Below are 13,946 nucleotides of genomic sequence, written 5' to 3' on the forward strand. Positions count from 1 at the left end.
AAAGGAAGGATATAAAAAAACATGACCGTAATCTTAAAAAGGATAAGTTCATCAGTTTTTTTTTTTTCTTCTAAATTCCAGCTTCCCTATGTACCAATACAGCATTAATGTACTTTTTTCCCAAAAAGAAAACCGCTTTTCATTTATTCTACACACACTTACCTCGCTGTCTTCATGGCTGTTTAAAAACACTTATCTCATTACCTCTGCCTTACTTTCTGGACAGACGAGTTGTGCAGGAGATGAGAGATGAGATAACAGCCTATGTGGATAGAGCTGTAGTATTGAAAACAGAAGTGTGTCCTGGGTTCTGTAAAGTTCACCATACACTATCTATACAATCTTATTGAACAATTCCCTTTAGATCCACCATCAACTATGTAGTGCAAGGGCCTGCCTGACTGGAAACAGAGTGATTGGTTACATAGGCATTTCCTCCTTTTATATAAATTTAGTCACTCTAAGGAGATTGTACAGTATATGGCCACCTTTATACACATAAAATTACTAGTTTCACTTTTAGTGTCATTAATTGTTAAAGGGGTTGTAAAGACAAAAATATTTTCCTCTTAAATTAAAGTCTGACAGTAGCTGATAAAGTAAAAAGTAATGTTTTGCATTATAACTAGTTTGATATCTGTTGAAATCGAGCTGTTTTATTCACCTCCAGCAATCGTTATTCTCACTGACTTCCTGGTTTGTGGTGCGCATTCATTCTTGCTACATCACGGCCTAATGGGAACTACAGTTCCCATTAGGCTTAGCCTCAATGCCTGTGAGGGATAAGAGAGCATCTTCACGCAGGGCTGTAGTCATAGGGAGGGGGTGAGCACATTCTGCTTTCCACCATGCAAAACGGCTCAGATGCTGGTAGAAAGCAAGAAGAGGAGAGACAGGAAATGGCATTTTCAAACCTGGATTACTGTATTTTGGAGGTCAAAAGGAAAAACGAGGTAAGTGATATGTAAATGCTCTAGCTTACAGCAATCAATTGATCTAATAAAAAACAAACCTTTAGTGTTCCTTTAAGGGCACACCAAACACACATTTTGCCATGTGAAAAAACGAGTGTCAAATCCAGCAAAGACTCATAGTAAAAAACATGCAACCCACAAACACGCTAAAATGTCCCATGAGCCACACGTAGCGCTGCCCTGTGTGTGCCACAGGAAAAAACGAGCCAAAAAACATGCACTCCCACTATGCTAGATGTGACTGGGGCCTAAAAGTGGAATTGATCAGTTTTACACAAGAACAATGTGGCTCCATTCACAGCTGTGCGATTCCTTGCATTTCAGAAAAAATTGTTGAGCTTTACAGAACCCAGGACACACTCCTGTTTTCAATGCTACAGCTCTATCCACATAGGCTGTTATCTCATCTCTTGGCGACTTCAAAATGCCAAATGAACGATGTATGCAAGATTAAAGATAGGGTAGGAAAAGATACCCATGTATTTAGTAGAGAAGAGTGATTACCGATTGATTGCATTTCATTTAAAAAAACATCCACCTGGTAGATAGAGAGGGTAGATGTAGATGTACTGTATCATGACCTTTAGTCCATCCAGGAAGAAAGGCAGAAGTAATGGATAAGTGTTTTTAAACAGCCACATAGACAGTGAGGTAAGCGTGTGTAGAATAAATGGAAAGCGGTTTTATTTTTGCAAAAGTACAATAATGCATAGGGGAGCTGGAATTCAGAAAAAAAAAAAAACGAAAAGGTGAACTTATCCTTTAATAATATTATATTGAATGGATGCTTGTGGCTGACAGATACGGTGTTGAAATAAGATTAGAAAAATGTAATGTGAATAAAATACCAGGACCAGATGGCTGACACCTAAGAGTTCTCAAAGAACTTAGCCATGATATAGCCAGACCATTGTTCCTAATTTTTAAGGCGAACATACTGACTGGAATGGTACCAACAGATTGGCAAAAACAAAAACGCATACCTGGACACTACCGACCCATCAGCCTAACATCAGTAGTGTGTAACTTTAGGAAGAATTGATAAAAAGAACCATATTTTAAAAAATTGCCAATGAAAATAGTATCATTAGCAGTGGGTTTCTGAAAAAAATGTTCTTGCCAGACAAACCTTTTAACATTCTATGAGTAGGTGTGCTGTAATTTAAATGTAGTGTATCTAGATTTTGCTAAGGTATTTGATACAGTATCTCTCAAACGCTTAATTTACAAATAAAGATATTTTGGCATAGATGATATTGTACAGTGCATTGAAAATGTATTCATACCCCTTGAAATGTTCCACATTTTGTCATGTTAAATGTATTTTATGTGATAGACCAACACAAAGTGGCAGGACAATGATAAATGGTTTTCAAATTGTTACACAAATAAAATATCTGAAAAAGTGTGGTGTGCATTTGTATTCAACCCCCTTTACTGTAATACCCCTAACTAAAATCTAGTGGAACTATTTGCCTTCAGAAGTCACCTAATTAATAAATAGAGTGCACCTGTGTGTACTTAAGGCTGCATTCACACCTAAGCGACAGCCGCGTACGCGTGTAGCGGCAGATTTGCCGCGATTACAAATGTATCTTTTTTTTTTTTTTTTTTTCTAAAGTATTCCCATTGCTGTCTATGGGAAAACGCGCCTGTCGCGTGAAAAAAAGGGTCCGGGACTTTTTTTCAGGCGACAGGCGTTGCGCGTCTATGAGATGTGAACCATCTCCATAGACGGCAATGGGAATTCTCCCCTCTAGCGACAGAAGCGTCCCGCGTCGGGCGTTTTGTCGCTTAGGTGTGAATGCAGCCTTAATCTCAGCATAAATGTAGCTGTTCTGTGAAGCCCTCAGAGGTTTGTTAAAGAACCTTAGTGAACAAACAGCATCATGAAGGCCAAGGAACACACCAGACAGATCAGGGATAAAGTTGTAAAAAAGTTTTACCACTTCTGGACTGTCCGTCGTCATTATACGTTGGTACTATGATGTAGAATAGTGTTACGGTAGCAGATAGTTGGCATTACCCCAGGATTTTCTGAATCGGCAGGCGGTCCGCTTTCAGATTAAAGTGGTCTCTGCGGCGGATTTGTCGCATAATTACTTTTAAATCGGCAGCGAAGAGGTGCCCACCCCCCTCCCACCACGTTAGGCCATCTCCGCTGCTTACCGGAGATGTCGGTAGCGGTGGAGACAATCCGATAATTTCCCCTGAGGCACTGTGTCGAGTGAGGGAATGATGGCCTCCACTTGACTCAATGACGTTGGATGATGGAAGCAACGTCAAACGTCACTTCCACACAATGTCCTTAAAAGAGACATTTTTTTTTTATTGCATTTAAGTGTAAATGTGAGATCTGAGGTCTTTTTGACCCCAGATCTCAGTTAAAGAGGTTCTGTCATGCTTTTGTTATTACAGGGGATGTTTAATTACCTTGTAATAGGAGTGTTTGGAACATAGCCCAGCAATTATTTGTACACAAATATCAGTCACCTTAATCCAATCACCATGGAATAGGTCAAGGCAAATGTTGATTGTCCAAAAACAGGGTGTAAAAGTTTGGGAACCAACTACCCTGTTCTACTTAAATAATCTGATCCCTTGGCATCAGGAGGCCTGCATATGTGTTAATCTTTAGAGATTTACATGGCTAAAAAGGTGTAAATTGTTGTCAAATTGTCAGGGTAGAGAGATTCAAATTACATTACAGTGGAACCGTGGATTACGAGCATAATCCATTCCAGGAGAATGCTCGTAATCTAAAGTACTCGCATATCAAAGCGGGTTTCCCCATTGAAGTCAATGGAAACAAAAATAATTTGTTCTGCATTGACATCAATGCGGCCAGAGAGCGCTTTGGAAACAGCCGGAAAGGCCCCAAGACAGCTTGGCTGACCTTGGCAAACCTCGGAAACAGAGAATATCCATGCCTTTCCAAACGGCGCCCCCACCACAGGCCAAACCCAGTACTGCGCACCGCTTCGGCCTGAATCCTGCTCGTTTTGCGACACAACACTCGCAAACAGAGTTAGGATTTTAAAAAAATACAGTGCTCGTATTGCGAAATGCTCGTTAACTGCGTTACTCACAATCCGTGGGAGAGAGAGAGAGAGAGAGAGAGAGAGAGAGAGAGAGACACAGAGACAGAGACACAGAGACAGAGACTACTTCTACTTTAAGATAAGGATCCGACTTTCATTAAAAAGTCCATGGGCAGATAGACGTTGCCTTGAAGTAGTACAGCAACGTCAGTAGTGCAAATTAAGACCGCTCTCATTGAGTAAAATGTAATTTCATGTCACGTGACTTGAGGTCTCACAACTGGCTACCATGCACAGCTGCACCAGTTTTAGTAAATCCCCCCCCCCCCCCATCTGATCTGTCTTTCAAAATTGGCATATTTTTTCCCACAAAGAGACACGTACAGGTACGTGATTGTGCCCAGCCGTGCCATTCTGCCGACGTGTATCGGCGTGAATGGGTCCTTAAGTGGTTAACCACGTAATTGGGAGCAATACATGTGCAGACATTCTGACACAAGGTTACAAGATCCTGTAGCTAAAACAACTTTCACAATCCAGTTATTGGAAAATCAACATCTGTCTTGACACATTCTATGGTAAGTGATAGTTTTGAATACTAGTTTAGGAATTTACCTTCATTTCAGCACTGTTGTGATCTTAAAAAGGTTTAAGAAGAGGTCGGATTAGGAAATCTGAGATTTTTTTATTTTTTCTTTTATGGTTGGGACTAAAAAGCTAAATATTTAAGCCTAACACACTAATGTTGATCAGCAAGGCATGGCTTGCAGTGCACAAGGTTAAATAGTGTTTCCTGTTAGAGGCTGGGGTAGAGCCCTGCTGAGGAAAGATTACTTAAGCACACAGGTACATAGAGATATTGAAGGATCATAAGCCCAAGCTGTTGTGGGACCAGCACATCGCTGAGCATTACCTGGAATATAAAAAGAATAAAGGCGGAAAGCATGCAGTGTTCTACCCAACTTTGAAGATGTTATGAGGACGAGTACTGCATAGTATATCCTGCTGTATCCCGCCGTGGATCTCCCAAAGAGCCCTGATCTGTTTTTTTTCCTGGTATATCCCAAGCTGTGACCCCGCACTCTGGAGTATCCTGCTGTAATCTAAATAACGCTGTTATTTAATTACCTATCGGTAAGCCTCAGTCCATATGGTGGCGGTTCACAACTGTAATATCATCTTCACACCGGGTGTTGTCTGGTTTGGATTCATCATTTATGGACTGACACCGGATTTTTTCATTCACTTATGCTATAAATGCACTCATATGGTGCGTTTTTTCTAATTCACTTGTGGGAACACAAAGGACTTTATTGTTTATATTATTGGTTGGCGCAATTTTTTCCCTTTTTCTAAATATTTAAGTTTTGCGTTCTAGAGGAGTTTTTTTTTTTGGGGGGGGGGGGTGCATGTGATCAGCACAGAGCCAATTAGTGCTGTCCAGACAGAGGGTCAGGGGTCATGCAGCCTCGTGGGACAGTCGGGAGGAGAATGAAAACCTCTTCTACAAGCTTTAATCAGTGCTCGGCCATAACCGGATAGAAGTCACAAGACTGCTATATACTGCTGATGATGCGCATGTTGTTTGGGAATCCTTTGTTGTGTATTTGATATTTATTTGTAGGACAGATGAAGGGACGGCAGGGAAATAAAGGAATGTTGCTGGGGAGGGCAGCATTAAAGTGAACCCTCCATAAGCAAAAGCACAGGTTTACTTTAAAGGTGACATCGTGAGGAGAAGTACTTCTACACAATGCTTATGTCTTGCACAGTATTCCCAATCAAGACTACCAACAATTGCCTCATTAACATTTACAGACTGCAGCAACATAAAACTACTAGAGTTTGTGTTGAAAAATAAATGCAAAATATTCACATTAACTTTTGTTTTAGAATTATTTATTTAAAACCTGGTAAAATACTTAGACACAAGGACATAATAAAGGAATCCAATATAGAAATATAAAGGAGTTACCTGTTAACAGATTCATTAGAAATCCCACGCAGAGATGGTGAAAGTGGAATCCGATTGCTCCCCATGTCAGATAATCACAGTACATGCCCCGGAGGACAGCCTACAGTCCCATGTGATAAATCAAAGCACCTTTAGTAAATCAATCACAAAGAAATAGACACCACATTATTGGTCAAGAGAACGGGATGGAGATGAGCGTTAAATAGCACCCAAATAGTGTGCGGATTTTGACAGATGACACAGATCAAATTCAAAGTAGATCTTAAAAGACATAAAAAGGGCTACCTTTAAAACCAGCTATGTGTTGTGTTTTTTTTTTTAAATATATAAAACTACTCCCCTAGTAAAACCAATTCCAAAAAAGTTAGAACATGCTAAAATCTACTTAAAAACATGGGGGCAAATCCTCAAAAAACCTGCCTAACTTAACTTTTAGCAGTTAAGTTACACTGGCGGAAAATTTCTACCTAAGTGCCCGATCCACAAAGCACTTACCTAGAAATTTTCGGCTGTGTAACTTAAGTGCCTCCGTCGCAAGGCGGTCTTCTCATCCAGGGGGCGATGACAATTTAAATGAGGCGCGCTCCCGCGCCGGACGTTCTGCGCATGCGTGTGACGTCATTTTTCCCCGACGGGCAGCGCGCGAAATTACGTTATGTCGGGCTTTGTGGATTGCGACGGGACAATAAAGTTGCGTCGGGAAAAAAAAAAAGTTACGCGGCGAAAAATAGAATTTGAAATTTAAAAAAAATAGCGGTGATCGAAAAAAAGGTATGTTTTTACAAGGTGTTACTAGTTTACACCTTGTAAAAGCATCCCTAATTTTACGTATGCAAAACGTAACTTACGCAGAAAACACAAAGCTAAAAAGCTTTGTGGATCTGCCTAAGTCCTCATTTGCATACGCAAAGCGGCATTTCGACTCGAAATGCCCCCAGCGGCGGATGCGGTACTGCATCCTAAGATCCGACAGTGTAAGTCTCTTACAGATGTCAGATCTGCTGCCTATCTTTGGAAAACTGCTTCTGAGGATCAGTTCCAAAGATAGGCACAGGGATACGCAGGCTGAACAGCAGTTCCGCCTGCGTATCCCTTTTGAGGATTTGGCCCATGATTCTTTATTTGCAAACTTTATTTTAAAATTTGAATGTATCATGTTAAAAAAAAAAAAAAAAAAAAAAAAAAAAAAGTTACCACACCCCACAGTAATAATTGACTTTTTTTTTTTTTTTTTATTGAAACAGGCAAATCATGACATGCAAGGGCACAGCCAAGTGTCAAATTAGATGGAAGATAAAAAAAATCTTCTGTGTGCAGAAGCCCCCCTAATACTTTCCTGAGCCCCCTCTCCGCCCAGTGATGTCCACTAGTGTCCCGGCCAGCCAAGACTCTCCCTCTTGATTGGCTGAGACACAGCAGTATAGCCACTGGCTCCTGCTGCTGTCAAAGTCGGCTAGCCAAATCAGGAGAGAGAGGGAGCGAGCATGCCGGGCCGCAGCTCCATGTCGGAATGGACACAGGGAACTGTGACTCGGTGCCCCCAGAGCAAGCTGCTTTCTCTGGGGGCACAGAAGAGGGACTCAAGAAGAGGAGGATCCAGGCTGCTCTGTGCAAAACCATTTTTATAGAAATAAAAATACACAAGACTTTAAAATCACTTAAGGGTAAAAAAGTTTTAGCTTTAGAACCACTTTAACTGCTTCCGGACTGCCCCACTTGCATCTACTGCAGCAGGGTGGCCCAGGTGCGCAAAATCACGTATCTGTACGCGATTTCATTCACGTAGTTCCGGGGGGCGCGCGCACCGTTCCCGCTGTGATTGGACACAGCGGGAGCCAAGTCAGCAGGTCCAGCAGCCATTATGGCCACCACGACCGGCTGATTGTTTAGGAGAGACAGAGCACAACAGTAAACAAAAGCACACCACTGTCAGGGAGGAAAAGAGAAAGATCGTATTTCAGCCAATCTGAATCACGATCGCTTTTCTTTCAGTTAATCCACTCCACCAACCGTTAGAAACACTTCCCAGGGAACACATTTAACCCCTTGATCACCCCTGTTAACACCTTCCCTGCCAGTGTCATTTATACAGGGATCAGTGCATGGTTTTTAGCACTGATCACTGTATTGGGGTCACTGGTCAAAGTTGCAGATGTGTCTGCTGCAATCTCAAAAAAATAAATAAAGGGGGTCCATAAATCAATCGGCATTTGCGGTGTATAATCACAGCACAGCCAGGTCGCGCGCCCCCTACCTGGACGGGTCGGTTCAATCACCTAGTAAGTGATCTGGCATAGGAGAGTCGCCTTGTCACCGTATATGTAAGCAGTTAAATAGTTCCTTTGTGTCAAGCTGACCCCCCAATGAACCATTTCCTTTATTAAAACATGTGGCCACGGTCGGCGCTAAATAAACCGTATGCAATATCAACTACATAGAGTATACAGCACCAGTTGTGGAACTACCAGGGTCACAAAAGTCGCACATGCGACTGGCCCTGATGTCAGGGGGGGTCTCAGTGGGGGTTGCTGAGTGTATCTCAAATCCCCGCGGCTTTCTCTCCTCTTCTCCAGCGCCGAAAGGACAAGCTATGTGGGTTCTGACTGGTCGGCGTTGTACCTCCATGAGGTACGTTTAGGAGAGTAAGCCACAAGGGATTTCTGATCCCCAGACCAGTAAAGTGGTGATACAATGCGTCAGTGCAGGAGATCTGACTTTAGGTGCAGTGGGACAGGGTGCGATGGGGAGGGGGGTCCCGTGTAAGTTCATCTTACAGATTTGCTGTAAAGGTGAGCATACCCTTTCAGTTGACCCAAAAAACTATTAAAATGTAATCGCAAAAGTTGGAGTTTAAGGGTTGGTGTTTAAGGTGTGGTGTCACCATGCTACCTTTTTATCACACAAGATGAGAAACACAACAGGTTCCGACAAAAGGCAGGTCTATTGAGTTAAGCAGCGGGACGGTTTCAGCAATCAAGCACCTGCCTTTCACTAGCAAAGTCCCTCCCTTTGTTTAGACCTGCCATGGTTCGCGTCTTGTGTGATTGAGGTAGCAGAAAGGTGGAGTGCTGGGATGTCATAGAAGGGACGGCAGTGTAATATCGATGGAGGGGGATCTGTGATGGGGGGGGGGGGAGAAGAGATCTTTAATGGGGGGCTATGTGAGGAGAGGAGTTTGTGTTGGGTGGGCGCCTGATATGGGGGCTTTTTGATGGGGGGGGGGGGGGAATCTGTGATGGAGGATCTGTTATGGGGGTCTGTTATTCTGGGCTTTGTGATGGAGAGGAGTCTTTGATGGGGATCTGTTATGGAGGGTCTGTTATTCTGGGCTTTGCGATGGACAGGAGTTTGTGTAGGGGGGCCTTTATGATGGAGAGGATCTGTTATGGGGGCTTTTTGATTAAGAGGAGTGTGTGTCGGGGGGGGGGGGGCTTTGTGATGGTGGGTCGGTTATTGGAGGCTTTGTGATGGAGAGAAGTTTATGTTGGGGGGGGGCTTTGTGATGGGGGGCCTAATATGGGGGGTTCCGTGATGAGGGGGGTTCGTGAAATACCGTACTAATAAGTTTATGTTGATTAAAATTGTTCTTTATTTAAAATTTTGTATTGGTTGTTCCTGTTTTTTGCACTTTAAAATATATATATATATATATATATATATACCTATGCACACATCTTATTTGAACTATAAGGGACCGTGAACTGCCCCCCTGTTTAAAAAGCTTGCTTTACACAGTGTCAAGATACATTACACAAACCTAAAAAAAATAAAAAAACTGAAATGCAAATAAAATAACATTTTCAAATATTGTCCATAATGATCATTTTTTTTTTTTCTTAAAACACATTGTGCACTTCTTATACATGCGCAAATTTCCAAAATTCAGGTACAAAGTAAAGTACAACGTAGTGCCAACTTGCAAGTGTTCTAATCACATATACAGTGCAAATAAATACCACTTAATTACTGATGCATCAATTTGTAGTGTGGAAACGTGATAGTGTCAGCTGGCTGCACTAGTATTTCTATAAAGGTCATGTGGGAGTATCGCATTATATTCATCACTATGGTGTGGAAAAGGTTTTGGTTTGAGGTTGTTTTGTTGCTTCAGGGCCAGAACAACTTGCAATCATCAGAGCAACTATAAAATTGTGCACCATACATCTTCGCCTGCTTGATGAGAATGTGAGGCCATCTGTTTGAAAGTTAAAGTGGATGTAAACCCTAAAAAAAAAATTCTTTGCTGTCACAATGTACAGTATAAGATTTCCTATCATCTTTGCCCAGTCTTGCCACGCAGAGTTAATCCAGCTCTGAGTAATCTTCTTTTATTGTTCAGTGAAATAAAAACGGACTTGCAGAGAAAAACCTTAGTCTGTTTCGCCCCCTTGCTGTGAGTGACAGGTTATTTACATATCTCATGCACTAGCCTGGAGACAGGCATTATTTTTTTTAATTCCCACCCAACTCCTTTTCTGAAGTCATGTGGTTACTTTTCTGGATTTTGACTGGATGTTAGTGATCATAGCAGAATTTAGTGTAAGGGGAGTGTAGAGGTAGGCGGGAGTCTACTGACCCACAGAGCTCCAGACAACAGACCCACCCACAGAATCTGCAGTTTTTCAGTTCTTATAACAGACAGAGGGGTGACATTTGACAGGTAAGGATACATGCAGGAGGCATCTATATCCTTATAGATCAGCACTATGGCAGTAGTTTAGAAAGGATGAGAGTGGGTTTACATCCACTTTAAAGTTGAACCAAAAAAGGATATTTCAACATGATGATGATCTGAAGCACACTAGCAAATTCATAGAATTTAAAAAGGAAGAAATGCAGGGTTATGGACTGGCCTAGTCAAAACCCTGTTTTGAATCTTAGTTAAATGTTATGGGGGAAAGGGGGGGGGGGATTTGGAACATGCACCTCAATGAAACCCAGAAATACCTTGCAACTGAAGGAATTTTGCATGCAAGAATGGTCAAAAGTTTCGAGACTGGTGGGCAGTTATGCAAAAATTCCTACAAAAAAGGGTATTTCTAAGAGTGAACCTGCTTTTAAAATACACAACAGACTACACTACAGACTACAGTACACCATTACTTTTATTGAAATTTTTGCTGAATAAATATAACTTTTCCCTGCGCTCTTATTCAAGTAAATCACCTTAATCTGTAGGCACTGTCTGAATGAAGATCATGAGGATGCTTGATGTTCCAAGTATGTTAAAAATACAGTCAGTATGGCCAATTCAGAGACATATGTCAATATGTGGAGTGATGTTACTATGCGCCTTGTGATGCTTTTTTATCAAGCACACATGTGTCGCAATTAGACACAAATCAGATTGTCATTTAATAAAATCTATGCAATATTGTATTGTGCACACGAGACCCCTGTTCCTGTAAGCCTGCAACAGATTTATCACTCAAGAGGAGACATAACTTTCGGAAACTGATAAATCACAGTTAAACTAAATACAGTCACAGGAAAAAAAAAGTGTATATATATATATATATATATATATATATATATATATATATATATATATATATATATATATATATATATATATATATATATATATATATATATATATATATATATATATATATACTTACTCGTAAAAATCCTCCTTTTTGGAAAACATCATGGGACACAGAGCATCCTCATATCTATTTAAGATAGGGTTATGCTGCCACCTCCAGGTGATTGGACAAGACAGGAAGTCCCTTCCCAGCCGGGACCCCAGCCAGTTAGGCAAGGCTTCTCTGTGTCCCGTAATGTACTCCAAAAAAAAGTATTTAAAAAAAAAGGGGAACAAAAATCTAAATTTTCTTTATCATACATTATGGGACACAGAGCATCTTCATATACATTACGATAAGGATGTCCGAAAGCATTGAATATTTGGTGAGGGCAACAAGCCAACTGGCCCCAAACAACTAAATCAAAATAGGCTATACTATGCATTTTGTTTGATCGGATTTATATTCTTTACTTTTTGGTTGTTGGGGGGGGGGGGGGCACTGAGCACTTATTCTGAACACTCTAGATGAAGCAAAGCATGTTAAAGGGGTTGTAGAGGTTTGTTTTTTATTTTCTAAATAGGTTCCTTTAAGCTAGTGCATTGTTGGTTCACTTACCTTTTCCTTAGATTTCCCTTCTAAATGTTTATTTTCTTAATTTCTCACTTCCTGTTTCTCAGTAAATTTCACACCATCATCCAAGTGGTGTTTAGTCAGCCAGAACAGCTTACTGAGGAGGAACAGGAAGTGAGAAATTCAGACAAAGAAAACAAAGAAAAAAAAAAAACATTTAGACAGGAAATCGAAGGAAAAGGTAAGTGACCCAACAATGCACAGGCTTAAAGGAACCTATTTAGAAAATAAAAAACAAACCTTTACAACCCCTTTAAGTGGAGTATTTTTTGTTTATTTTTGGGCGCTTCTTTAATTTGGTAAATTGATTGTAGATCAGTTGAGGTGAGTGGTTTTAAACCCCTTTCACACTGGGACAGTGGCTGTGTTAATGCTAAAACACCACTCAATTTAGTGGCGCTTGCGAGGCACTTTTCTTTTTTTTTTTAAGTGTATTTTGTGCGTGTACTCGAGAGAGGAGCCAGACTGCAGGAGTTGGGAGTAGGCAGGCCTCCCCCAGAGGCAATCTGTCACCTTTCTCCATGCCTCGGGTGGCAATGGCGGGTGTGTGAGGGGGTCCTCCCACACAGCCCGCCCTACCTGCTCCGCTTTGAAGCCCAACGGGGCAGAGGGACTCCCTACAAGGGAGTGAGAGGATCTAGCCCGCTCAACCAGCCCCGTTAGTCCTTCGCCTCTCTTTTTTAGAGACCGCGTGGTCAAAGTGTGTGCATGTTAACTCATTTTCGAGTGCGTGTAAGTGTGGTGGTTTTTGTGGGAGGGGGGTGGGCGTACTAAGCGCAGGCTTACCTCGCATAGCACACCCACCGGGAGCCGGGCTGAGACCACCAAACTCAATTCACATGTAGCCGAGACCGGGATCCGAACCCCTGGCTGCAAAGGTGAATGGCTTGTCAGCGCAGTGCCAATCGCGTTGAGCCACCGCAGCTCGATTTGCGAGGCACTTTTAACCCCAAAGAAGGGTTTAAAACTCCCGTGTTGCAGCGCTCCTGAATCGCTTTTCCGGAGCTTTGGAAGCGCTGCCCATTCATTGCAATAGGCAATGAAACAACCTCACACCCAAAAAAAGTATTTTTTGGGTGTGAAATAACTGGGGTTTTTCAAGAGTAGATTCCTCCATGTCCCCTTTTACTGGAATATTCATGACTTCCTTTACTTAATCCTCTAATGGTTCTTTCTCTTTAATAAGGAGGGGGGGGGGCTAACCCTTCTGTTTGAGAAGGTGATGCGAACCGGCAAGTTTTCCAGAAAGCTTAAGCTACTGCTGTACTCCAGGGGATAGATGAGAATTCTTCCCTTGCCACAAATGAAAATGGAGGAAAGTGCCCTTGAGTTGGCATTATACCAGATAAGTGAAACAAGGAGTAAGAGCTGCACAGAACAACGAATTCCCAAGGGATACATTGCACAGGAGGCTGCATCCAGGTTCCTCCCTACCTAAAGAAGGTATTGGAGACCCCTCAGCCCCCACCATCCCCTCCTCTCTGCTGTCGGTGAGACATGGCCAGCTGATGTGTATATAGGGACTCTTACTGGGGACAGCAGTCCAAGTCAGCTGAGAGGGCACAGAGTCAAAAAGCACCAGTGTGCTGGTTATCCCAGGAGATTTCCCACTAAAATCTTCCAGTGCCCCCACAGTAAAGGCTGTGTGGCCCTGTATTACTTGCTGCAACCAGTAGTCCACAAAGAAGCACTGCTTCAACCGGCAAGTGCCACCAGCAGTCTGGTGCAACCTGTAGTCCCACCTTGGAGGTTCTACTGCAACCTGTAGTTCCAACTAGGGTTGTCCCGATACCAC

At 42.1% G+C, this 13,946-nt stretch overlaps 1 protein-coding gene across 3 annotated transcripts in view; it reads right to left on the minus strand.

Moving 5' to 3' along the window:
- Nucleotides 1-13,946, minus strand: part of USP49 (ubiquitin specific peptidase 49) — a 106,769-nt gene that overhangs the window by 57,673 nt on the left and 35,150 nt on the right. For all 3 annotated transcript variants that reach the window (XM_040337693.1, XM_040337694.1, XM_040337695.1), the window contains exon 3: nt 5,991-6,119. The gene's annotated coding sequence lies outside the window, so the exon portion shown is untranslated. The remainder of the gene's footprint in view (nt 1-5,990; nt 6,120-13,946) is intronic.

Source organism: Rana temporaria, chromosome 2 (genome assembly GCF_905171775.1).
Source record: "Rana temporaria chromosome 2, aRanTem1.1, whole genome shotgun sequence".
NCBI lineage: Eukaryota > Metazoa > Chordata > Amphibia > Anura > Ranidae > Rana > Rana temporaria.